At 43.7% G+C, this 26777-nt stretch overlaps 1 long non-coding RNA gene, 1 other non-coding gene and 1 pseudogene across 3 annotated transcripts; all 3 read left to right on the top strand.

Annotated features, from left to right (window-relative positions):
• The first annotated feature begins 2149 nt into the window (after window positions 1-2149).
• LOC117877614 lies at window positions 2150-4990 on the top strand. Of its 2 annotated transcripts, none has more exons than XR_004645771.1 (4): window positions 2150-2302; window positions 3461-3530; window positions 3997-4099; window positions 4669-4990. It is a non-coding gene; the product is annotated as an uncharacterized LOC117877614 (long non-coding RNA). The 2 variants fall into 2 exon arrangements; XR_004645770.1 differs by having other exon boundaries at window positions 2151-2302; window positions 4027-4099.
• On the top strand, window positions 3707-3824 carry LOC117878637. The gene has a single exon (XR_004646040.1). It is a non-coding gene; the product is annotated as a small nucleolar RNA SNORA26 (small nucleolar RNA).
• A 17446-nt stretch (window positions 4991-22436) lies between the features above and the next one.
• On the top strand, window positions 22437-22947 carry LOC117878264 (annotated as a pseudogene).
• Window positions 22948-26777: the final 3830 nt, after the last annotated feature.

Here is a 26777-nt window from a genome sequence, read left to right as displayed (position 1 = left end):
TCAAATCAAAATCAGGTCCCACTGTGCTAGATACTGTACAAACATATGTAATAGACTAGGTTCCTACAACTGAATGTCCCAGTCCTACAAATTATTCCATGTGGGTAAATCCATGTGGGTGCAGTCATCTATCTGGGCATAAGGTTTGCTCACATGGTGCACCTGCCAAGACTAGGCCTAATTTGAAAAAAGATGCAACAAATGACCATCACAAAGTAAGGAAGTGGAGAGATAATGAAAATAATATCAAATAGTGACATAGTTCTTGCACAACTTGGTGGTTCCAACTCACCTGAAAGACTTTTTTTTTAAATACATAAAACTCTGCAGCACTTTCTAGTCATCATTTCATGTCAGCAATTAGGACATATATGGGTAACTTTCTAATCTATCTAGGTTTTTATACCAGCACTGTAATATCTGAGTGCCTTCCAGTACTGCATTAAGCTACATGACTGCAAATCTGTCACGTTGTTTGTTCTCTTATCCTCTCCCCAGAGGGAGAAGTGTGTGGAGTAGAGTGTCATTTTTTTTTTAATACGCCTGTTTCTATGTGTTTATATTAGAGGTCAAAGAAATGTGCTTTGCACATGGAGCAGAAAGTGATGCACTTTATGATAGTCCTTAATTCCCAGGGAAGAAGGTTGTTTCCCACAGAAAAGCTTTACTCTTATTACTAAGGTTAAGATTTTGTCATAGTTATTTTTAGTAAAAGTCATGGACAGGTCACGGGCAATAAACAAAAAATTCATGGAAGCCCACAACCTGTCCATGACTTTTACTAAAAATAACAGGGGAGGGACTGCCGCCCGGGGAACAGGACTGAAGCCAGAGCCCTGCAGGCGGGATAGGACTGACAGCCCGAGCCCCACCACCCGCAGGGGACTCCAGCCCCCGCTGCAGCCACTAACAGCTCCAGCCCTGCCATTGCGATGGGGGCCGAAGCCAAAGAAGTCATGGAGGTTCGTTAGTTATGGAATCCCTGACCTCTGTGCCTAAATCATATCCTTACTTATTATTGTTCTTTTGTGCCAGAGGAACAAAGTTTTCAACCGTCTTCATCTCAGAGCTTTAAATAACCTTTGAGGCATCCTGGGCCCAGGCCACAGAGTGCTTTGAAGATAAGGACTGAGACCTTAAAGTTGATTCAAAATTCTATGGGAAGCCTATGTAGAGAGTGGAGGACAGGTGTGATATGCTCATGGTAGCCTGTGTTGCTGAAGAGATGCGCTGCAGCATTTTGGGCTAGTCGTAGTTGTGCACGTTTGAGTTTTCTAACTGTAAACAGATCCCCATGTGGAGTGAGTGACAGTGTGTGTTTGGGAGAAGAGGTAATGGTAACTACCCCGTCCTACCCACATGGGTGGTCTGAGGATAAATACATTGGGAGCCTCCTGCAGCAATGGGAAATCATACATGAGCTGAGGGGCGAGTGGCGGCAGCTGTGAGCACGGCGGGTCTGAGTTACACAGCGGCTACCCCCGGGCTGTTTGCTGCAATCTCTCTCGGCAGGGAACAGGGCAGTCCTGTTTTCCCGCCCCTGGCGACCCCCCTACGCCGGCTCCTGGCCCGTCGTTTGTGTCACGCCATTGATGATCTGGCGCGTCCCAGGCCGAGGCCCGGCTACAGCCAGCCCCGGGCAGCATCAGCGAACGGCCTAGCCCAGCCCATCACTCGGCGGTTAGTGCCCGGGGGGCAGCGCCCCAGCCCCTGGCCGAGAGGCTAGGAAACGCCCCGTTCCCCGTCCCGGCCGCTCAGGCTCAGCCAGCCCCGCACCCGCAGCAGCCTGGGCGGGGAGGGGGAACAACGCTCGGCAGCTCCCCATCACCCCGCTGCTTAGGTCACGTGCCTCCTCCCCACCAATAGTTGCGCACTCGCGGACAGGGAGTCGCCCCGCGCCACTGTTCCCCTAAAGGTTGCCCCGCCCCCAACGCGCGGAGAGGCTTGAGCGAGGACTAGCGTGCGAGAGTGCGCGTGCGAGATCTCGCGGTAACTGCCCGCCGGTATTTAAGCTCCCAGGAGGACGGGGCTCGGTCTCTAGCCTCGCTTCCCTCCCTGGTGGGTGAAGTGGTTCCTCAGTCCTGCCTCCCTGGCTGCGGCGGGCCGCGTGGGCAGCAGGGACGGTGCGGCCTGACTCCTCCATGGGGAGCTGGCCCCGCGCAGGGTGTGGGGCGGCGGGTCGCTGCGCCGGCGGCTCTCGCGCCTCTCCCGCTGTGCCCTTCTGCTGCGCCCCGCCGCGGCCCCGGATCGCCCGTAGATGCGGGAGCCGGGTGAGGCGGCAGAAATAAGGAGCTTTGTGCAGGTAGAGGCGGGTCCGCTCGCGTGAGGGGCTGACGGGTGACACGGCCGTTACCTAGAGGGCTCCGCTCCGGCCTGTACCTGCGCGCGCCTCTGATCGCTCACGGCGGGGGGGGGGTTCGGGTTAACGGCCCTGCTTGGCAGCGCAGATCCGCTGTCTTCGCTTCGTCAGCACTGGCGATAGTAACGTAACCAACTCAAAATCTTCATAAACTGATCTAGCCCCGCACTTGGCTCCTCGAACAATTCATTTAACACGTTGCGGAGCAACTGCGTTGGCAAAGTATTTGGCATTTTTAATGAGGTCTAATCCTGTCTCTTGATCCATAATTTGCTCAACGTGCGTTAAATTACTGTGTTGAAAATACTCGAAAATCAGGTGGGGGCGGGGGAGCAACTTGCACAATTAATGTTTGTTTAACAAATGGCATTTTTCTCCATGTGGACGATGAAAATTGAGTAACCCATTTCATTTACTGGTTCTTGTCCATTTGCCCAAAGGCTGTGTCTTAAACATCCCACTGCAGAGAAATTCTTAGGCAAAGCTCCTATTGGAACTTTTTTAAAAGTTGGAAACACTTCTACTAGATTTTTTTTACTAGTTTAAAATCGTGTCACGTTTAATAGTGTTGATTGTGTGTAACTATTGCCATGTGCTTTAATCTTTACACTGCTTGAGTACCTCATGTATACTGTTACAATATGTGTCTTAAGATTCCAGTGAAAAGTTACTATGTTTTTTAAATGTGAACTTTCACTTTTTAGATATTAAATAGCCATATTAAGTGAGATAAATACAAAACTATCATCTTTGCTTATTTTATTAGTATTTTTTAATAATAATCTATTGCAGAAACATGGCTTTTTATATTATATTTATTTAACTTACTAGGGCTGACCATGGATTAAATGGCTGCCAGTTTAGGAAAGCAAATATTTATTTCCCTAAACTTGAACCATTGACTTTTTTGCTTTAGAATCTGACTTGATTATTAGTAGTTGGATTGTATACAAGGGATTTTATAGAATAAAACCCCAAATTATGGCCATTTGATCTCACTAATTTAAGTGATCTTATGTTGCTTTTCTATTGAAAATGTTGAATTTTAAGTATTTTTTTAAACATTGCATAGTAACATGTCCTTGTTAAAATATTGTGCAGATAAATGGTCACACCTGACTGAAATGCTCATGAAGACACCTCAGGAATGAAGAAGTGCCTCTGCTGAAAAGTAAGCAATTCTAATTGAATGAAAGTTAGTTTGCCTTGATTCCAACTTTGTGGTAGTTGGATGATAAATTAGAGGAATTTTTATGAATTACCTACAAATCACTAAATTACAGTGAGTTTGAGAATAATAAAATGTTAAAGGAATTTTGTGATCAGTAATATTTCCCCTTTTTTGCTTTGCCCTCTTAAGGCAGACTGTGCTTTAAGTGGCCAACACAGAGGGGTATAGTAATTCTCTCTCAAACCCAGAGGTGAGATTAAAACTCTTCTCTGGATCCTGTCGGGAGGAACAAACTCATGAGGAAATCAATTTAATGTGTTACAATTCCCTTTTTGAATCAATTTGTGTGTTTTCTTCAGGTTCATTGACTTGAACCATTGGTGCTAACATCAGATTACCATACTTAGTTTTACTTTATGGTGTTAGGGAATTACTTGTGATCACATGAAGCTTTTCCTGGTTTCAGAGTCCTCAAGAATGTATTTATAATTATCAGATGCCTAGATGTACTTCATAGAACTTGCAAGACACTTTGACATGAATCTCCTTGAAGAGTGACAAATTCCCAGGTATGTAATATAAATAGGAGCATCAGACTGAGGTGGGTGGGTACATATTTTTCACCAGTTGAAGTAAATTCTAAATTTGTGTACCTAGCTGACCTTCCAAGGCGCTTCCATGGAAACTTAACTGTGTCAAGAGAATAAACACTTCAGTGTAAAATTGTCTGGGAGTCCTCTGCATAATAACTTTCTTCTGCAATGAATGTTTACTAGTAATAGTTGATAGTGGAATTATAGGTCTGAAGTGAATTAGTGACACATGACTACTCAATTCAATTTATTGGCATAAAATAAGCTATAAACTTAATAGCTTGACTTTCATTCTTGGCTCTCTGGTTGTCGTCTACATTACAAGTTTTGCTGATTTAGCTCAACTTTAACATGCCTTTTATAGTTTAAATCCTAGTGTGGACACTCTAAAATTGAAACCTGGCTTACAGTGATTTAGCTGACCAACTTTAATTGGAAATGGCTGAGGAAAGCTTGAGGCATATTGGAGGCATGACAAATATATTGCATTTATTAATTATTTTGCTGGTGATGAAACTCTTCTTTTTTTTTTTTTTTTTTAACAGGGGGAAAAATGAACAAAATATAAGATTCAAACTTGCAGCTCCTGCTTTGATGAAAGTGTAGTAGTGATTACTGATTTCATCCATGGTCATTTAATTGTTTTCTGTAATGTATCATGTCTCAAAAAACAATAAGATAAGTAATGGCTAGGACAGCACAACAGTTGGTAGCTTCAGTTTGCATGGTTAAAGTTTTGACCCAGCTTATGTTTCAGTTCTGAAATGGAATAAAACTAGTGTCATTCATCTTTGAATTTACTTTGAATAACATATTTGGGGAATTTTTATACTATATTCAACTAATAAAGAATTTTGTAGTACAATGTACTTGGCCCTTTTTTTGCATGCAAATGCAGCAGAGGATTTGAAGCATGAAGAGGAGGAAGTGGATGAAGCTGAAACATTAGGAGATACAATTCCTATCCCTACACTTCCTATCCCTACACATCATTGCAGATGACACAGACCTTCTGAGGCATGAGTACTTCTGCTTATGCCTTGCAGATCTGGGTCACAATCCAGTCAATAGGCTACTTACACACTGAGACAAACAGGTCACTTGTGGTCTACAGATTGAAGCAGGAGTCATTTATCAGGTGGGGCAGACTCCACCAATTAATGACTTGGGAGATCCCATGTAGTCAACATAAAACAATTTTCACAAAAGCATTTACCATAAGACAATAAAACTATACTTGGTTTCAGGGTAGAAAGACGCACAAACCTTAGTTGCCTTCTGTGCAGTTAGTTTTCTAAAACTGAAGCCACCATAATGTTTTCATAAGAGTGGTTTCGTACAGACTTGTACATAGTTAGATTACAGAAATAATTGAAGTCAAAAATAGAGAAATATTTGCATAGTGCTGTCCTTAAACTTATTCCAATCACCAGCTGAAGAACTTCCTTACTTCAATCCAGCTGTTCTTTGTAGTGTCAGGCAATAGAACAGTGTGTTACAAGCCTACTCTCCCACTGTATGAAGAAGTGGGTGGAGCATGTGATTGTATTCTGCCTTCCTTCATCTCAGGGCCTTGCAATTATACTACCCAATCTAGGTAATTCAGTGGACAATGATGCATAAAAAAATTCATCTCAGATGTGTTGTGTGAAGTACAGTTTTGGAGGACTTGGCTAGATTATATACTTTTTTCAACTGGGCATGTGTTTCACTTTAACTTATATGGTATTCGTTTGAGATGAGTCTGTGCACCTGATGAATAAACTCTTAAAGAGGGGATAGTGCATCTTTTTCAAGTCTACATTAAATCCTAGATTATATGCAAAAAGAAAAGATGAAATTATCTCGAATAGTACATGAAATGTTTTTTCATGTGAAAAATAGGACAATTAGTAGATGGAGACCATACTAGAAAAAGATCTAAACTGTTGAAAGCAGTGGAGTAGAATCACCAAACTAACACTTGAGAGTTAAGACTTAAATGCTCAAAAAATAAGTTTGTGGGCCCAAAATCCAGACCTCTTCCCTACAGCATTGCTGGCAACTTTTTGGAGCAAGTCTTCAGCATGTTAACTAGTGCTGTCATATTGTGCTATAATGAGAACTAAAAAAGGAGCTCTAGAAGATCTAATATTGGGTTTTAGCAGCTTGGATTAGTGTCTTTTATAGCATAAGATCCAATAATCATGCAAGGAGTTGGACTTTGGGAAAAAATGCCTTTAAATGTTAAACTCTAAGATCCTAACTGAATGTATATAGATTTAAAATGCAAGTATTTTAAAACATATATTCCTCTCCCTTTATTTACCTACCAAGACCACAATCTTCACCTTTTACAAATGTTTATTCTCTTACTGTGGTGAAAGCATTTCTCTCCCCCCCCTCCCCCCCAGTTATCTGCCTCCTTTGAACCTTTTCTGCTCTTGCTATAGGACTTTATTGCTACTGCACTAATGTACAAATTTCTATACACTAATGGAATACTTATAACCAGTGTTTCTCAGTAAGCTCCACTCTATTGCTAGCTAACCCTTAACTTTTCTGTAATTACTAATGTCAAATGCAGATGATGTGGCATGAGAAGGGTGTGCAGAGGAATAGTAGTAATGCAGATTCAAGGCAAACCTTTGTTTCAAAGCATATTCCTTCTACAGGAGATTGTAAGGATAAGAGTAGACAAATATTCCTTTCTAACCCAGAGAACTATTCAGAGAATGTAGTCATTTTGTTTGTTGCTCCAAAATCATAAGTGCAAATGTAGTATTGACTACCTATTCTTGGAACTAATGCACATGTAAGTTAAATGAAACTGGCTACTTTCTATATACACAGAAAATATCTGCCAACTGCAATACATTATTTTACATGGAAACTAGTTTTTTAATTCACTGCTTTTAGAAATGGTTGACAAGTTGTACAGTATTTTGAAGTAAAACCAAAATTAGTTTTAGGTTTTAAACATCAAATAGAAATGTCAATTATATAGTGAGCACTTTTAGTGTTCTGGAAAATTATTACTTTACAATAAATAGAATTATGGTATAAAGTAGTTAGAGGCCCTTCCATGTTACATCCATAAGATTTATATTTTGTAAGAAGTGCTCTGCATAGATTGAGGTTTTGAAGTGGTGATGTTTAAAAGTATAATACAAATTGATTGGAAAAAACAGATGACTTCAGTGAACATCCAGTGTCTTAGACAATTTATTCATTTAATCTTGGAGTAAGTGAGATTCATGGAAAGCTGCCAAAAATATTGTATTAAAAATAATGGAATGAACACACTTTTTTATTATTTTTAGGTACATTTACACAAACAAAAGGAGTCCATCACTTATTCCTATTCAAAAAAAATTATAACCCCCACTGTGATTAACTAATTGGGATTAATTATATTTTTATGGCACCTTTAATATGTAGCGCAACAAAGTATTATATTACACAGATATTGTGACATCCAGAAATAAGTAGCTGGAGCAAATGCAATCAATGAGAGGAAACATAAAAACTGTTGGACTATGTAGGCTGTGATTCTGCAGGCAGATCCTTGCAGCTATATAGTGCACCACTGACTAGTTGATGTGCAGGTATCAGATTTTGAAAACAGCCAGTAAGTATAGCTTGTGCACCTGAGGTCATTATTGCACCTCCACCTCTTTCCTCCGCACTCTGCTTGTCTCCTGTTTTGAATCTGGTTGGTGACTGCAAATTTAGGTTAGCACTGACTGACTGACTGCTCAAGCATCAGCTCCTGCTTTGAGTGGAATTGACTAAACCTACAAGATTGCTGTGAAATTTATTTAGCAGGTGTTTCTCCAAGTCCAGTTTTAGGAGCTAATTGTCAATCAAATAGACATTGAGAAAATGATAGTTTAACATCCATTAATTTTTGTGTGTGCTGGCAGCCCACTAATGAATGAAAGCCACTGTCAGCTGGCCCACTTTCTTTAAATCAGTGGTTGTTACCACCAGTTTGAGAATCACTGATCAAAAGCAAAAAGGGTAGATTAAGGAATTGCATTTCTTTAGCCTCATTAACAATGCTCTTAATCTTTAAAAAAGAACTTTTTAAAGGAGGTACCCTAAATGGTAGTTCATCCATGCCAGAGGTTTTTGGTTAATCTGGCAGTATACTTGATATTGCCTTTTGATCAACAAGAAAAATACAAAACTTTTGAGCAACTTATTCATCAGACTAATCAATCAGGCAACCATTTAGTTCTGAGCTCTGACAAATACTGTATTGACAACTCAGTTCCATAACAGGGCTCAACCTGCTGTTTTTATTAGGGTATGTCTACACTACGAAATTAGTTCGAATTTATAGAAGCCGGTTTTATTGAAATCGGTTGTATACAGCCGATTGTGTGTGTCCACACAATAAAGTTCTCTAGGTGCTCTAGTCGGCGGACCGCGTCCACAGTACAAGGCTAGCGTCGACTTCCGGAGCATTGCACTATGGGTAGCTATCCCACAGCTATCCCGCAGTCTCCGCCGCCCCTTTGAATTCTGGGTTGAGATCCCAATGCCTGGATGATGCAAAACAGTGTCGCGGGCGGTTCTGGGTACATGTCAGGCCCCTCCCTCCCCCGTCACAGCAACGGCAGACAATAGATTCGCGCCTTTTTACCTGGGTTACCTGTGCAGACAACATGGAGCCCGCTCAGCTCAGCTGAGCTCACCGTCACCATATGTCCTCTGGGTGCCGGCAGACGTGGGACTGCATTGCTACACAGCAGCAGCTGCTAACTGCCTTTTGGCGGTAGACGGTGTAGCATGAGTGATAGTCGTGGGGCTGGCAGCCGAAGGGCTGCACTGCACCAGCCCCTTGCAGGCGATGGTATATTATGACTGGTACCCATCGTCATCATACTGGTATGGCTGTCAATCATGGCCACCAGGGCAGACATGCTACTGTTTTGATGATGATGGTTACCAGTCGTAATATACTGTTTTCTGCCAATTGCCCAGTATTGTCTGCTAAGCACCCAGAAGAGGCCGAGGGCGATGCTGGGTGCTGGCGGACGTGGGGCTGGCAGACGTGGGGCTGCATTGCTACACAGCAGCAGCCCCTTGCCTTTTTGCAGATGGTATTTTATGATTGGTAACCGTCATCATCATACTGGAGAGGCTATCACTCATGCTGCACCGTCGGCTGCCACCTTAAGATGTAAAAAATAGATTTGTTCTGTATTCATTTGCTTCCCCTTCCTCCGTGAAATCAATGGCCTGCTAAGCCCAGGGTTTCCAGTTTAATCTTTGGGGGGACCATTCTGTGTGACAGTTGTTTGTGTTTCTCCCTGTTCCTGTACCTGTACGCCATGTCGTCACTCGGCCCTCCCTCCCTCCCGCCCTCCCTCCTTCTCCTGGTCCATCAGATACTACTTTCGCGCCTTTTTTCTGACCAGGCGCCATAGCTAGCACTGGGATCATGGAGCCCGCTCAGATCACCGCGGCAATTATGAGCACTATGAACACCACGCGCATTGTCCTGGAGTATATGCAGAGCCAGGACATGCCAAGGCGAAACCCGGACCAGGCGAGGAGGCGATTGCAACGCGGCGACGAGAGTGAAGAGGAAATTGACATGGACATAGACCTCTCACAAGGCACAGGCCCCAGCAATGTGGAAATCATGGTGTCACTGGGGCAGGTTCATGCCGTGGAACGCCGATTCTGGGCCCGGGAAACAAGCACAGACTGGTGGGACCGCATCGTGCTGCAGGTATGGGACGATTCCCAGTGGCTGCGAAACTTTCGCATGCGTAAGGGCACTTTCATGGAACTTTGTGACTTGCTTTCCCCTGCCCTGAAACGCCAGGATACCAAGATGAGAGCAGCCCTCACAGTTGAGAAGCGAGTGGCGATAGCCCTGTGGAAGCTTGCAACGCCAGACAGCTACCGGTCAGTCGGGAATCAATTTGGAGTGGGTAAATCTACGGTGGGGGCTGCTGTGATCCAATTTGCCAGGGCAATGAAAGACCTGTTGATAGCAAGGGTAGTGACTCTGGGCAACGTGCAGTCAATAGTGGATGGTTTTGCTGAAATGGGATTCCCAAACTGTGGTGGGGCCATAGACGGAACCCATATCCCTATCTTGTCACCGGAGCACCAAGCCACCGACTACGTAAACCGCAAGGGGTACTTTTCAATGCTGCTGCAAGCCCTGGTGGATCACAAGGGACGTTTCACCAACATCAACGTGGGATGGCCGAGAAAGGTACATGATGCTCGCGTCTTCAGGAACTCTGCTCTGTTTCGAAAGCTGGAGGAAGGGACTTTCTTCCCGGACCAGAAAGTGACCATTGGTGATGTTGAAATGCCTATCGTGATCCTTGGGGACCCAGCCTACCCCTTAATGCCATGGGTCATGAAGCCGTACACAGGCAGCCTGGACAGGAGTCAGGACCTGTTCAACTACAGGCTGAGCAAGTGCCGAATGGTGGTGGAATGTGCATTTGGACGTTTAAAAGCGCGCTGGCGCAGCTTACTGACTCGCTCAGACCTCAGCGAAAAGAATATCCCCATTGTTATTGCTGCTTGCTGTGCGCTCCACAATATCTGTGAGAGTAAGGGGGAGACCTTTATGGCGGGGTGGGAGGTTGAGGCAACTCGCCTGGCCGCTGATTACGCGCAGCCAGATACCAGGGCGGTTAGAGGAGCACAGCAGGGCGCGGTGCGCATCAGAGAAGCTTTGAAAACGAGTTTTGTGACTGGCCAGGCTACTGTGTGAAACTTCTGTTTGTTTCTCCTTGATGAACCCTCCAACACCCCCCCCCCGACCTGGTTCACTCTACTTCCCTGTAAACCAACCACCCCACCCCACCCTCCCCTCCCGCTTGCAGAGGCAATAAAGTCATTGTTTTTTCACATTCATGCATTCTTTATTAGTTCCTTACAGAGGTAGGGGGATAATTGCCAAGGTAGCCTGGAATGGGTGGGGGAGGAGGGATGGAAAAGGACACACTGCATTTTAAAACTTTAACTCTTATTGAAGGCCAGCCTTCTGATGCTTGGGCGATCATCTGGGGTGGAGTGACTGGGTGGACGGAGGTCCCCCCACCGTGTTCTTGGGCGTCTTGGTGAGGAGGCTATGGAACTTGGGGAGGAGGGCTGTTGGTTACACAGGGGCTGTAGCGGCGGTCTCTGCTCCTGCTGCCTTTCCTGCAACTCAACCATATGCTCGAGCATATCAGTTTGATGCTCCAGCAGACGGAGCATTGCCTCTTGCCGTCTGTCTGCAAGCTGACGCCACCTATCGTGTTCAGCCCGCCACTTGCTCTGTTCATCCCGTGATTCAGCCCGCCACCTCTCCTCTCGTTCATATTGGGCTTTTCTCATCTCCGACATTGACTGCCTCCACGCATTCTGCTGTGCTCTATCAGCGTGGGCGGACATCTGCAGCTCCGTGAACATATCGTCCCTCGTCCTACGTTTTCTCTTTCTAACGTTCACGAGCCTCTGCGAAGGAAAAACATTTGCAGCTGGTGGAGGAGAAGGGAGAGGTGGTTAAAAAAGACACATTTTAGAGAACAATGGGTACACTCTTTCATTACAAGGTCGCATATTTCGGCTTGCAGGCAGCCATCGTAGGCCACAGTGTTTTGGCTTTTTTAACCTTCTTAACATGCGGGAAAGGTTGCAAACAGCAGCGCATTTCCCATATCAAGGATGAATTGGGTTGTCCATTTAAAATGGGGTTTCAATGTAAAAGGAGGGGGCTGCGCTTTCCCGGTTAACATGCGGCACAAACACAAGTAACCCCCCCCCCCCCCCACACACACACACACACGATTCTCTGGGATGATCACTTCACCCCTCCCCCCACCGCGTGGTTAACAGCGGGGAACATTTCTGGTCAGAAGAGCAGGAACGGGCGCCTCTGAATGTCCCCTTAATAAAATCACCCCATTTCAACCAGGAGAGCTTTCTGGAGATGTCCCTGGAGGATTTCCGCTCCATCCCCATACACGTTAACAGACTTTTTCAGTAGATGTACTGGCCGCGATTGCCAGGGCAAAGTAATCATTAAACACGCTTGCTTTTTTTTTGTAATGTTTACAAATATTTACAAAGTTACACTCACCAGAGGTCTCCTGTGTGCCCTGAGGGTCTTGGGTGAGTTCGGGGGTTACTGGTTCCAGGTCCAGGGTCACAAACATATCCTGGTTGTTGGGGAAACCGGTTTCTCTGCTTCCTTGCTGCTGTGAGCTACCTACAGTACCTCCATCGTCATCTTCCTCGTTCCCCGAACCGTCTTCCCTGTGTGTTTCTCCAGGGAGAGAGTCATAGCACACGGTTGGGGTAGTGGTGGCTGCACCCCCTAGGATCGCATGCAGCTCCGCGTAGTAGTGGCAAGTTTGCGGCTCTGCCCCGGACCTTCCGTTTGCTTCTCTGGCTTTGTTTTAAGCTTGCCGTAGCTCCTTAATTTTCACGCGGCACTGCTGTGTGTCCCTGTTATGGCCTCGGTCCTTCATGGCCTTGGAGATCTTTTCTAATACTTTTCCATTTCTTTTACTGCTACGGAGTTCAGCTATCATTGCTTCATCTCCCCATATGGCGAGCAGATCTCGTACCTCCCGTTCGGTCCATGCTGGAGCTCTTTTGCGATCCTGGGAGGACTCCATCACGGTTACCTGTGCTGATGAGCTCTGCGTGGTCACCTGTGCTCTCCACGCTGGGCAAACAGGAAATGAAATTCAAACCTTCGCGGGTCTTTTCCTGTCTACCTGGTCAGTGCATCTGAGTTGAGAGTGCTGTCCAGAGCGGTCACAATGAAGCACTGCGGGATAGCTCCCGGAGGCCAATAACGTCGAATTCTGTCCACACTACCCCAATTCCGACCCGCAAAGGCCGGTTTTATCGCTAATCCCCTCGTCGGAGGTGGTGTAAAGAAACCAGTTTAAAGGACCCTTTAAATCGAAAGAAAGGGCTTCGTTGTGTGGACGTGTCCAGGCTTAATTCGGTTTAACGCTGCTAAAGTCGACCTAAACCCGTAGTGTAGACCAGGCCCCAGAGATGGCCAGAGCTGAGAAGTGTGAGCTGACTTAGGTATGGTGTCCTGGTTCAAGTCTGTCATTAGTGTTGATTTTTAATGACTGTATGAAAGTAATAAAATATTTTAAATAATATATTCAGTCAGTTTAGTTTTAAACTTTTATAACCTACTGAGAAGGATGGTCCAGTTCCTCCTACAGATGGCTGAATGTTGCATGAGTGTGAATTGTCTTTTTTAGACTTGTAATATACAAATTTGTAGGCATGTTTCCAAAAGGAAAGTATACCCCTACATACCGCATGTTATGGCATTTCTGTGATTTAGTCATTACAGTAATACTTAAATTAGTCCACCAGTTAGTTTTATTCACAGTGGATACTTTTTGAATTCTGGATAATGGATATAATAGGGAACTAGTTCCACAATATTTCAAATCATTCCACACATCTCAGTCCAGACTCCGCTTCTTGGCTTCTCTTTCGCACTAAGGAAAAAGATACAAAGCCATGAGGCTTATGATTGTTATTGACACTATGCTCATTTGGGTATCTCAGTATCAGCATATAAACCCTCTTCAAAGCCAATGTTTTGGGGTGTTGTTGGCATCTTGATGTCAAGTGCCTATGTTGACTGACTTTTGCTCCTGCCCCTGATGTCAAGTTATTCTGGATGTTTTCAAAATCTGATGCCTGCACACTAGATGCTTTGGCATTGGGTGTGTCAGCAGTGAACTTTTCTATGTTATTGCTGGGGCATCGGATATGTGAGCCTCAGGCATTGAGTAGTTGGGTCCAAGTGTTGACTACTACCCATGTCATCTCTACTATTAAGATAAGCACTGGCCATGGATTGAGCCCCATTAGAAGTGTCTTTTTGTACCTCTTCTTAGTCCTATTCTTCCTTGGACCTGAGTAGAGGAACCTCTTGTGTTTCTGCGTTCTATTGGGCACATTTTCAAAAGTGCCTAACTCCTGTTGACTTTCAGTGAGGCTTAGGCATCTAAATCACTTCTGAAAATTTAGCCTATACCTGAGTCCTGCAGTCTTTATTAAAGTAAGATTCCTCAGACTTTAGGTCTGGGGACTACTTATTAATCACTTAAAGCAGGGAGCCTTGTAGGGAATGCTTGAAGAATGCGTGGTTACTTACCATAGTAACTCTTGTTCTTTGAGATGATAGGGAGAATCAATGCAACCAACCTGCCATGCTTCCCCACTATTTAATAATCTTTCAAGAGATGCTTGAGTTTGTAGAAGGAACAGAGTGGTGTTTGGGCTATAAAGACATAGGCAGTTGCGCAAGACTTGTCCACTTATCTGGCCTGTACCATGGCAATGCCCATAGAACCACTGTTTCTGTGGCAGGAAAATGTCCCTTTTGCATATATATTAGATAAAAAATATATATATAATGGTTTGTTCTACATCTTTCTACATTTCATTTCAGAAGCAGCTAACAGTTGATGCTTTAACAAATCAGTCCTTCACTTTTCTTTGTATTGACAAGCAAAGGCTAGAGGCTGAGTAACATTAACTGAAATGTACTGCCATGAAGGTTTTTCTATTTAGAGGTCTTTGAAGTAAAGATCGGAAATTATTCTCTCACACACATATGCTTCTAATGTTTTCAAGTGGTATTGCTCTGATACAACATATATAAACACTGAACATAAAAAGTATGATTGTTTTCAGCATTATCTAATTAAATGAGAAATCTGGAGAATGAACAGAATGATTTGCTACTTCCAGATTAATTATGTGTCTATAAATGTATTGTAAAACTCACCACAAGGTTAATTAGCTGTAACTCATGGCATTGATCCTAATAAATACCAACAGTTTTAACCTGTTCAAAATGCAGCTCATAAAGAACTTGCCCTGCTGTACCTATTGAAAAGCTGTGAGGCGAGCGAGTGCAAGCCCACTTTGCCCTGCTATAGTTGAAGGTAACATAATTATTGAAAATGCAATTTAATGGAAACTGTTACTCAAATCCTGAAGTATCTTAATTTAAGTGAAATTAACAATAGTTATATATTCCAGCCCAAAGTCTATGTTAAGAATGAGAGTACATATTAATAATTTAAGAGTAATTGACATTCTTGGCAATGAAAGTCTGCAGATCCATTACAAGGGGTTTTTCACCTGCTTGCAGTTCCTTAGAAGCAGAACCAGACTTGTAAATCAATGCAGACTGGGACTAGCCACACCCCTGAAGCCCTTATCAGTTCAGTCTGCCTCCAGCAGCTGCAGGCAGGCCTAATTCACCCTGCTGCTCAGAGCATCCCCAAAAGGGGATCTTATTCCTAAATTTCAGCTCATTGGATTCCAAGTTTGGGGTTGTGCAGCAAGTTTATTGGAAACACCTCTTCAGCTACTAAAGTTGCAGGCTGTAGCAGTTTCTAGCACAGCATATCTAGGCAAACCTCTCTGACATCAGCCAGGAAATCAGAGGAATAGAGAAGTAATCAGGAAAGGCCCTAGAAACACCCAGGCTACCTTCAGCCTGCCGATTACCAGATTATCTAACCCACCATGCTACCCACCTTCCACCTCAACTGCTCACCCCACAAGCCACCACATCCCATTGACTGCCAGCTAGACTACCTAGGGTGACCAGACAGCAAATGTGAAAAATCAGGATGGGGTGGGGGGTAAGAGGAGCCTATATAAGAAAAAGACCCCAAAATTGGGATTGTCCCTATAAAATCGGGACATGTGGTCACCCTAAGACTACCTGGCCTCTGCTCACCCTGTAAACCATGATGCTCTTCTGACTGAGCTATCCACTGAACAAGCCCACTGTACCCTGCTGAGGGAGCCATCCAGCCTCCACACACTACAAGCCACTACACCCCGTTGTTGGCCATGGAGAGAGGAGAGTGAGAGCAGCCCAGATCTGGAGAAACAAGCAGATGGTAAGGGACCTCTTGGTCCACCATTTACTTCCATAATAGAGGTGGGGGAACTGGATAGAGGTATGGGTCAGCTCTTATGTAATCTGCCTTGCTTTCTGTGGGATTCAGTGAGACAAAATGGCTGCTCAGTGTTAAGGCTTCCCCTGCCCATCACTCTACCAAGGCCTCTGGGAGCATCTCTAAAATTCAAAGAGCCAGCTAGGATTCATCTCAAAGACTGAATGCTCTCAAGTGTTACATTTTACTGGACAAGAAAAGCGAGGTCCTAGACTTAACTTGATGGCATTTGTCTGTAGGCCTCTGGATGCATATCTCCCACCTAGCTGCACCCAGGTCTAAATAATGCTTATTTCTCAATATAAGGGTAGCTAGCATGTTTCTAGCCGTTTCTTCTCCAATGAGTGTGTGTGTGTTTGTGTGTGTATATATGTGTGTATGAGCATAAAAACACTTAAGTATGTTGCAAAAACACTGTTGGAACCTGATTTGTAAGTGTGCTGGCAGGGCCGGCTCTAGGCACCAGCAAAACAAGCTGGTGCTTGGGGCGGCACATTTTTAGGGGCGGCATGGCCGGCGCCAGAATGCCGCCCCTAAAAATGTTCCCCGGCCACCCTAGCTCACCTCCGCTGCTGCCGCCATGGGGCGCGAAACAGCTGCTTCGCGCGCTGCTGCTCGCCCTCCCTCCCAGGCTCTCAAGCCTGGGAGGGAGGGCGAGCAGCGGCACGCGAAGCAGCTGTTTTGCGCGCTGCGGTGGCTCGGGATCTCCCCCTCCCTCCCAGGTTGTCAGACTTGAGAGCCCGGGAGGGAGGGGGAGAAGCGGCGCCCGCGCCGCGGCCACTCGGAGTCTCCCCCTCCCTCCCAGGCTCTCAAACCTGGGAGGGGGGACTCCGAGTGGCCGCGGCGCAGGCGCCGCTTCTCCCCCTCCCTCCTAGGCTTGAGAGCCTGGGGGGAGGAGGCAGGGCTGGGGATTTGGGGAAGGGGCGGAGCTGAGGCGGGACCAGGGGTGGGGTAATTAAAGAACGAGGGGGGGTGGCCAAAATTGTTTTTGCTTTGGGGGGCAAAAATCCTAGAGCTGGCCATGGGTTAGCGTCACTGCTATGACACAAGTCAAATTCCCTTGGCATTTTGCTGATGAAGACATCCCAGGAACCACTAGCCCCAGAAGGTCATGTCACACATGTATGTAGAATTCTTGGTGGTTTGTCCATGCTACAAGCCCTTTAGCCGGCTACAGGATTGAGGTGGCAATGTGGCAAAGAAATGACTGGTGGAGATGATGATAATCATTCACCCTAGCAAATCATGGTGCTTTAGAAAAATGTCTGCTCTAAAGTCACAGGGATCAGTGGACAGGGTGGATAGACCATTGGAAATGGCACCACCATCATTTCCCTGCTATGTTTTACCAGGCATGCTAACTAAAGGAATTGCACCCCTAATGAGACATATTGGTAACTTTGTGTAATCATCTTCCCTTCGGTTGGGTTGCCAGAGTGATACATCAGCTTGTTTTCAGACCCAGTACTTCATAGTATGCCAGGTATACCATGACTCAGGTTAAAGGTACTTCAGCTAGTAGGTCCTAATAAGCACTTGAACTGCCTCCAGAGATCACACTCCAGTCCAAGGCCCCTCAGAATCCTTGACTCACTCCTCATCAGCCATCCTTCCAATTGCCCTGGAACGATCTTCCCTTTAACTGACCTATGAATACGTAGCATTATTAGAATCTCATGGTTACCACTTAGCCTCAGAAACACCAAATCACTCATTTATTACCAGACAAAAAGCTCTGGTCAGCTGGAATTAAGGCTGAGCGTATGTATCAGTAACTTAGGGTAGAAAACACTCTGCGGATGTTGTAATTATCCCCAAAGCAAGCATTATAAAATGAGGACATTTAGAGATAAGGTTAAAAGTGTGACTGTCTTTCAAGAAGGCTTAATTCATGTACTCTTTTATTTTTGGGGAGTCATCAGATGATGCTGTTGCAGATGGTCTTGCTGCTACTAGAATTTATGTGAATGTATAGGCATTAGATCTTGGGTAATTGCTTATTGTTACCTGGGGTGCAGTTCTTTTAAGAAGCTGAGTATATTCCCTGTAAAGCTTGTTTCCTGCTTGGATTTCTTTTTCTAAATAACTTTCTTAGGCCTAGAGCTGCTGCCTGCAGGTTATGCCCACACAAACAGGCAAAGCATTTCATGGCCAAATTGAGAATCAAAGTGATCACTGATGAGAACACACTGTATGGAGTATTTAAGATTGGTTTTGCTCAGTGAAATGTACGGAAAGGCTGAAGCAAGTTGTATAGCCACTTTCAAAATACCGTGTGTGTTTAGTGTCATTAGAGAAAAAATAAAGAATGGTCCTTGAATCAAACCCTTTAACTGCAAGTAAAAAGCAGGCAGACCTTTTTAAAGTTAAGAATAATGAAAGCAGCTCAGTTACAAGATGATGTCCTGAAGAAACTCTAAGAAAGTTCTGAGGAAGAGAAGGAAAAAAAAAAATCTTACCTGATAATGCACAGTCATTGTAGTGGGAGATGCTGCTATTACAGTATTAGTTCTGTAGTTCTACACATTTCTGAAGCTGGAAAACTCCAACTTATTTAATTCAAATATTTTTGGCATGAACTGATAAAAGATGTTCATAGGATTGTGTGAATGATGCCAAAGAATGAAACCAGAAAGCAACAAAGCAGCGACTTCACATAGTTTACAAGCATAGTTGCTCCTGACTTCAAAATAAAGGACTTCACTGACTACTGCAAACAGAATGTTTGATTTCTTTCCCCCCCCCCCGCCCCTAAAAAAATTACCTGGAAATGGGAATACACAATCCACAGTAGCTAGTAAATTCCCATGCTTTTGCAACTGACTATAGCCCACAATTTATAGGCAGTCAGTTGGAGAGAGGTATTGTCTGTGATAATCCAAATTGCACCGTCTAGTCCACCCACAAGCTAATCATACAATGTGAATTATAATGTCAAATTCATTTTAAGAACTGATGTGGATAATCAAAATTTATCCAGGACTAATTTAAAGTTATGTTTTCAAATAACAAAACCATGTATTACATCTTAGAATGTGGACTAGTCTCTGAATCTTCTTTATTTTTCTTACTACAAGTGTTTCATGTATAAAAAAACAAATTAAACATACAAAATCACAGTCTTCTTTACACTACTGAGCCCTAGTTTCACCAGTGTGTGTTTACAGTAGATGGTAAATTTAGTAACCGCAAGAGATACAGGTGATCATCCCCTTTCCAGGAGTGTGTTAAAGTACAGAAATGGAGAATCCTGCTTTGTTCACAGCCACAATCCAACAAAGAAATATATTAAAAAATACAATCTATATGCATCAGTTTGTGCATATATATTCCTCTTTGAACTTCTTTAAGGCATTACATCTTTTTATTCACATAGTATGTCAAAGGGCTAGTAACCTCACAGTTACATCAGCTCATAAATGTATTTTTCAGGCTCTCCTGTAATTTGAGGTATGACTGAATGAACATCTCAGTTATTAGCCCATAAGTCCTTTCCTAAGTTCATTTGGTCTTTTTGATCATGGATTTCCCTCCCCCCACCCCCAATTGTTTACAGTCAGCTACTCCCAGGAAATACATTTTGATCATTTAAAGTTATTACTCTCAATTTTCCAGCCAGCAGCCAAGATAGCACAATCGCTGCATCTTACATAAGCCATTTTCACTTAATTCATTAATTTTTTTATCTGTTCTTGGGAAGGAAGAACAATGTCTTTGAGTTTTCAATAAGATTATTTTTCTGGCTGACTGTGTTGTGTCCTTGTCTCATTACTCAGAAACAGTTGAGATCACAGGTCCTGATCCCCCACTCCTTACTCAGCTACAACTCCTTTTGAACATGATAGGGATTTTATCACAATTAAGAATGCAGGAACAGACTTTTTTTCCCCCCTTGCATCAATTTCCCTGAAGTAACTTGCACTGGATCTGTAATGAGCTCTTCATGAGTGGAGCCCTGCTGATCTGCAGGATTGGGTCCTGAGCAGTGTTCCTTCTAATTTTTTATGTCCAGATGGGAATGAATTTTGTTATGTGCATCAATATGGAGGTGATGTGTGGTAGGGGTGGGATGGAGGGGTTCAGAGTGTGGGAGGGGTCTCAGGGCTGGGGCAGAGGATTGGGGTGCAGGGGGATGAGGGCTCTGGCTGGAGGTGAGGCCTCTGGAGTGGGGTCAGGAATGAGGGGTTATGGGTGCGGGAGGGGGCTCAGGGCTGGGGCAGAGGGTTGGGGTGTGGAGGGTGAGGGCTCCAGCTGAGGATGAAGGGTCCAGGATGGGGCTGGGGATGAGGGGTTTGGGGTGCAGGTTGCCCTGGGGAAAGAGGACTCCCACAGCCCTCTCTCGCCGCAGCTGCTCGGGGCCGGAGGAGAGCGGCTTTCTCTGGCTGTGGCAGCTCCGGCTGTGGCAGCTCCGACTGGGCTGAGCTGGGCTGGGGAAGGGGTGCCTCTCCCCAGCCACAACAGCTTCCAGTGGGGCCCAACTGGGGGAGGGGTACCTCTTCCCCCTTGCGCGGCCCTTGATAGCCTGCTGCTCCCACTGGCTTCTATGGTGCAGGACCAGGGCTGAAGATCAAAAGAAAGGAAAGAAACATTTCCATAACCAAAATGGCCTTTCCAGGTTTCTCATTAGGCTTTCAAAATATTGGCATATTGTTGATTCTCTAGCATTTCAATATGCCTTTCCATTGCTAACAGATGTTTAACCATTGTAGTTTGTACACGATCTAGTATATACAATTTATATATATAATCTCCCTCTCCCCCAACTTTTGCATTTTAATCATCCCCTTATATGGTAAGCTCTTAGGGGCAGGGACCAATCTTCTCTGTTTGAACAGCACTAGGACTTCTGGTTGAGACCTTTGGGTTCCAGTATAGTAAAAATACTAAACAAATAATTACAAATTTGTCAGTAGTTCCCCATTAATAATCAAACTGCTCTTTACTTCTCTCACTTCTGCTGCATTTTCCTCTGCTGTTGTGTCTGGTTGTAATAGTTCCATATTGGGAGCATGTCTGACAAGCCATCAGTTTTTCTTTGAGAGACTCTATGCTCCCAAGGCTCCCTCTGTTCTTTTACTTTTAGAGCTCTGTACGTACCACAGGACATTTTGATTACAAAACTAAACCGGGGTTGGCAACGTGATTCTGAAAAAAGAGTTGGGGGTCATAGTGGATAATCAGCTGAACATGAGCTCCCAGTGTGATGCTGTGGCCAAAAGATCCAATTGAAGTCCTGGAGCCATTAACGGGAATCTCCAATGGGAGTAGAAAGGTTATTTTACCTCTGTATTTGGCACTGGTGCAACTGCTGCTGGAATTCTGTGTCCAGTTCAGGTATCCACAATTCAAAAAGGATGGAGAGGGTTCAGAGAAGAGCCACAAGAATGATTAACAGATTAGAAAACATGCCTTATAGTGACAGACATAACGAGCTCAATCTATTTAGCCTAACAAAGAAAAAGTTAAGGGGTGCTTGTTTACAGTCTATAAGAATCTACAAGAGGAACAAATATTTAATAATGTATCTTCAGTCTAACAGAGAAAGGTATAACACCATCCAAAGGCTGGAAGTTGAAGCTACACAAATTCAGACTGGAAATAGTGTATATTATTAACAGTGAGAGTAATTAACCATTGTAATAATTTACCAAGGATCGTGGTGGAGTATCAATCACTGACAATTTTTATATTAAAATTTGATGTTTTTCTAAAAGATATGCACTAGGAATTATTTTTGGGGAAGCTCTATGGCCTCTGTTATACAGGAGGTCAGACTAGATGACCACAATAATGATCTGGCCTTAGAATCTATGAATCCATGAAATCATGGTAAGGTCCTCCTGACCATGAAGTCTGATTTCTGTGCTAACATTCCTGAGACTATCAGTTTTATTTTTATTTTGGAATTGTGACTAGATTAACTAAAAAAAAAAAAATATTTGTATGGGTGAGCTGGTTTTTTGTTTGTTTGTTTGTTTGTTTTAGTACAACAGCATCCCTTCTGGCCAGGCAGAGGGTTGCACCTGAGTTCACTCAGTTTGGCAGGGCAGTCAACTCGAGGACTCCGGCCATATCCTGAGCTCCTTCCTACCACCCTGGTTTCTGTAGGCTCCTCAGCCTGTCGGGCTGGTCATCCCATTTTAGGGTGCTGTCTTTAGGCAGATTTTCAGCAGCTTGCTGGCAGAAGTTCCCTTCTTCAGCCTGCTGGCTCCTCTGGCAGCTGCTCTACCCCTCTGATTCCCTGCTTTTTTAGCCTCTGAGCTGCTGTGAGACTGCCAATCAGCACTGGCCGTCAGGACCTTCATTAATCCCTGGGTTGCTGGTATCTACACCCCAGGACCACATGACTAAGTCATATGCCACCTTTAAAAGAGAAAGGCACAAGCCCTTACAAGAGTTCCATGTTTTTTTTTGCCGCCGTTTTGGGTCGGAGGCGCGAGGGCCTGCTGGGAGCAGGACTTCAGGATGACACCGTGTCTGGGAGACTGTGGTCCAAAGCCATTTTTGCTGGCTATAAGCGTGGCCTCCGAAACCAGAGGGAGCACACTGCCCTTCTGAAAATTGACGGAGTTTATGCCTGTGATGAGACTGAATTCTACTTGGGCAAGAGATGTGCCTATGAATACAAAGCTAAAAACAACACCGTGACTCCTGGTGGGAAGCCCAACAGAACACGAAAGTCTGGGGGAAAGTAATTCATGCCCATGGAAACAGTGGCATGGTTCGTTCCAAGTTCCAGTCCAACCTTCCTGCTAAGGCCATTGGACACAGAACTAGAGTGATGCTGTATCCATCTAGGATCTAAATTTTTACTAAAAATAAAATTCAGAAATTGTTAAAAAAAAAAAAAAAGTTCCATGAACTGATGTCACCTGTGGCAATATATCACAAAGGGATTGTCACTATAGCACGTTCTTACTGTTTCTGAAGAGGTCAACACTCAGTGCAAATTGATGCTCATTTTCAATTCCCTCTTCTTAGTGATCTGCCTCTGATGCTGACAACCACGCTGGCTATTTTTCCCAAGACTCCTCAGAGTGGCCACATTGAATCTTAACAAATATTTCTTGAGTGGGTGTTGAAAGTAGAAATGCAATATGACAATGAAATGGAGATGACCACGATTTCAGAAACAGGATTGTGCCGTTAGGCTCTAAATCTATATTTGTAATAAATGGTCAGATTGTGACCCATCCTGCACACCTACCCTAAGAGTAAGGGGCATAAGGTACCTCTTTACGTTGTTGCATGGGTTATCCATACCATGCATAGCCTCTGTGAGCTGTTACATCCCTACATGTGGGAGGGAGCAGGCAGAAGAGGATGAGGAATGGGTGGAGCCCAGCTGTGGCAGTGCATCAGGAACGTATGCTGTGTCACCTAGGGCTGGTGCAGGGTTCATTCTCCCCTCTCACGTCCTGGGCTGTAGGGGGGATTAGGGCTGTGTATGTGTTGGGGGAAGATTAGCTTCCTGGGCTGCCATGGCAAAGCCGAAAATGAGCCCTAAGTGACTTGAATTTCAAAAGTGCTGAACACTCAGTAGCAGGGAGATACAACAACTGCGCTGTAGTGGAGACTTCAATCCTAAACAGCACCACAATTATTTTTAGTGGCTAAAGTTGTCTATAATGCAATATGTGCAAATGTGTCTCCTTATCATCCTGCCACTAAGAAGAAGTAGATTTTATCATGATGAGCAATTCAATTTATTATTGTTGTTACATGAACACCACTGTGCAACTGTCGTGGCTACCAAGAGAGGAATGTACCTGTTTATTTCTAGATGCACTGTGTTCCATTTATATAGGACATCTTAAGTATGCGCTTCTCTGAGTATGATAATAAGCTGCTTCTTACCCAGAGAGTTTTTATAACTGGTTTATTATGATTTGAAGCAACATCAAAGAATCCTCATCGGGTTCAAGGAATGTAAAATCGTGGATTTCAAGACTTAATGAACTGGAACATAAAAGCTTTTTATCCTCTGAAAAATATATTTAGTATATCTAATCCACCATATTCATTATATTGCCATTGCCATCCCTAAATAAACTGTAACACTTAAATCACAGGCTCCAAGATTTTCCTAACATTAATATATTTCTGCTGTTGTGATGACTTAACAAAAATAAGAATTAAGTTGTACATCCCTGAAGAACATTCAGCAGTTCACTTGAAAGACATTTGTGCCATAATTTATGGCAGCAAAAAGTGCCAGGTATTTAAAGAACTTTGTGCCGGGGGGGGTCTTATCATAGGGTTAAGAGATTGGTTATGAAGCTTATGCCAAGCCAGTGGATATGAATTCCAGATGTGCCTCATCTATGACCTTGTTCTTAGAGGATGGCCTAATTTAAAAGACACCGTGTAAAACAGCATATTTTGTACTATTACAAGCAAATCTAAAAGTCTTATTCAGTTTACATAAGCTTACACTTGCTGGAACTGCATGTTGCTGTGCTGGAATGTTTGGAAAGGCCTAAGTAGTTGTGTCATGCCCCTTTTTTTCACCATTGTTGACTGAAAAGGAGCATGAAAAGTAGTGGGATGGGAAGGGAAGAAAAGGGGGAATAAGTGGCGAAAAAAAAAAGCTTATGAAAATCAATGATTTTTGCCCTTAAATATTGGAATAATAATGACTAAAAAGGGTACAAGAAGGAAGCAAAAATGTTGTACTGATTAGTTTACCAACCAAGAAAAATAAATAGCATAATATTGATTGCTTTAACTTACTATAACATCAGTTTTAAAAGGGGAATATTTTCTTTGGAAAATTAAACTTTTAGAATAACACCTGAATTTTTAGTATTTAAAATCTTTTGTTGAGAAGTACACAAGCCAAAGTACACATAGCAGCGGGGATATTTTGGAATCTAGGGAGATCCCTCGGTGGCCATAAAGCTGAAAGTAAACTAGAGAATCCAAACCCAACATTAAAAGAAATCTAGGATTAATAGTAGATTAGCTCAGAGTTTGCAATGTGATATGGCAGGAAATAAGAACAACAACAAAACCCGTACCCCACTCATTTTGCTGTATGCATGTATATGCAAGAGGAAGAGAGGTGATGGCCCTTCACGCTAGCCCTGGTAAGGCTGCATGTAACTGTGTTAAAGTTTAGGGACCTCAGCACTGAAAGACACAGATTAATTGGAAGGAATACAGAGAAGAACAATGGTAGTGATAAAAAGTACTTGAGGGGTTGATTCATGAAAAAAGAATAAGAGAATTCTATGTTCCCCCCAAAGTCATCATTTACCCAAGTTATGTAACTAGCTATAAATACTTGAAGGGAATAACCACCATGAAGGGAGGAGAATTGTTTCTATTGGCACAATGGTAATAAGATGATATAAAGGAAAGGAAAATTTAGGCTCAATAGCTCTTCATAGCCATTGGACTGTGGAATAGTTTTCTAAGGGACATAGAGAAGCTTTGTCAAGACTAGACAGAGTACTACAATTATTAGTCTAGATAGAGTACTAGAAAACTCACAAAGGAAAGGACTTAATGGCCCAAATTCAGACCTGATCTAAGCAGATGCAGCTTCAGTGAAGTTAATGGAGTTGCAGCTGCTTAGATTAGGTTTAAACTTGGCCCAAGTAGTCATGTCCATATCTAATTTCTATACCTAACTCAGGGTTGTGAACATCAGGGCACCTAAACAGGCTGGGTACTGCAACACTCCACACTGCAGTGCCTGAGTCCCTTTGTGAATCTAGCTCCTAGGACACAAATGGGAGATTGACCTCCATTCTTTCTTTATGAAATGTGCTTCCTAGAATCCTATTTTGTATGCTCTATCATCTGGGTTTGGACTCTTCCTCCCTCACATCTCTACCTGTTCTGTCTGGGCCTTGCTGCATGCTGACATCCCCACTTTACTATGGTCTAGTTCCTCTTGGTGAGCATTGCTGCTACTAGAGACTTTTATGGGGAGGACTCCTAATGCCTCCCCCATTTAGGCATCTGATTTTAACTTAAAAACATATCTGGGGGATCTAGTACCACCTCTGATTAAATATAAATTTTGCTCTTGCGTCTGTTGTCATCAGGGCTGAGTTTCACCTCTTTTGCCTTTGTTTATAGCCCATAACTGCAAGAGCTTGGTGACTGAGGTACTTGGTCAGCATGCTAAATAGTCACTAATAACAATCTTATCAGCCCCATTTTAGAACCAGTCAATATTTCCCCTACAGTTTTGTGGTTAATTAGACCATCCCTTTTATTATATGTTGCTGCCCTCTGTGGACAGGCTGCCTGAGTACACGGGTGCTGTTTTCCACTCTCTGTGTTCTGCAAACCCTTAAAATAACCCAGGGAAAGAAGTTACATCTTCATTCTCAGAGTCCTTTTTAAAAAAGAGGCCACAAGGTCTCTATGCCTGAACCTTTCACTGCCTGAATTCAAGGGTCTACCCTGAGCCAACTTGAGAACTGTTTTTTCCCATCCATAACACATATCACTAATGGATGAAAAAAAACGGTCAGTCTGCTTTCCTTCCTGCTGTGGCATGAGGACAGGGACCTCAACACCATCACACTGTACCACTTATGATTATTTTTCAGTTGACATGTTGAAGTATTGAACAATGAAAGTAAGAACTGACTGCAGGGTGCCAATAAATCAGACACCCAAGTCGACCTGTTTTCAAAATTTCTGATGACTTTCCAAGTATAATT

Source organism: Trachemys scripta, chromosome 5 (genome assembly GCF_013100865.1).
Source record: "Trachemys scripta elegans isolate TJP31775 chromosome 5, CAS_Tse_1.0, whole genome shotgun sequence".
Classification (NCBI taxonomy): Eukaryota; Metazoa; Chordata; order Testudines; family Emydidae; genus Trachemys; species Trachemys scripta.
This window is presented reverse-complemented; position numbering and strand designations above follow the sequence as displayed.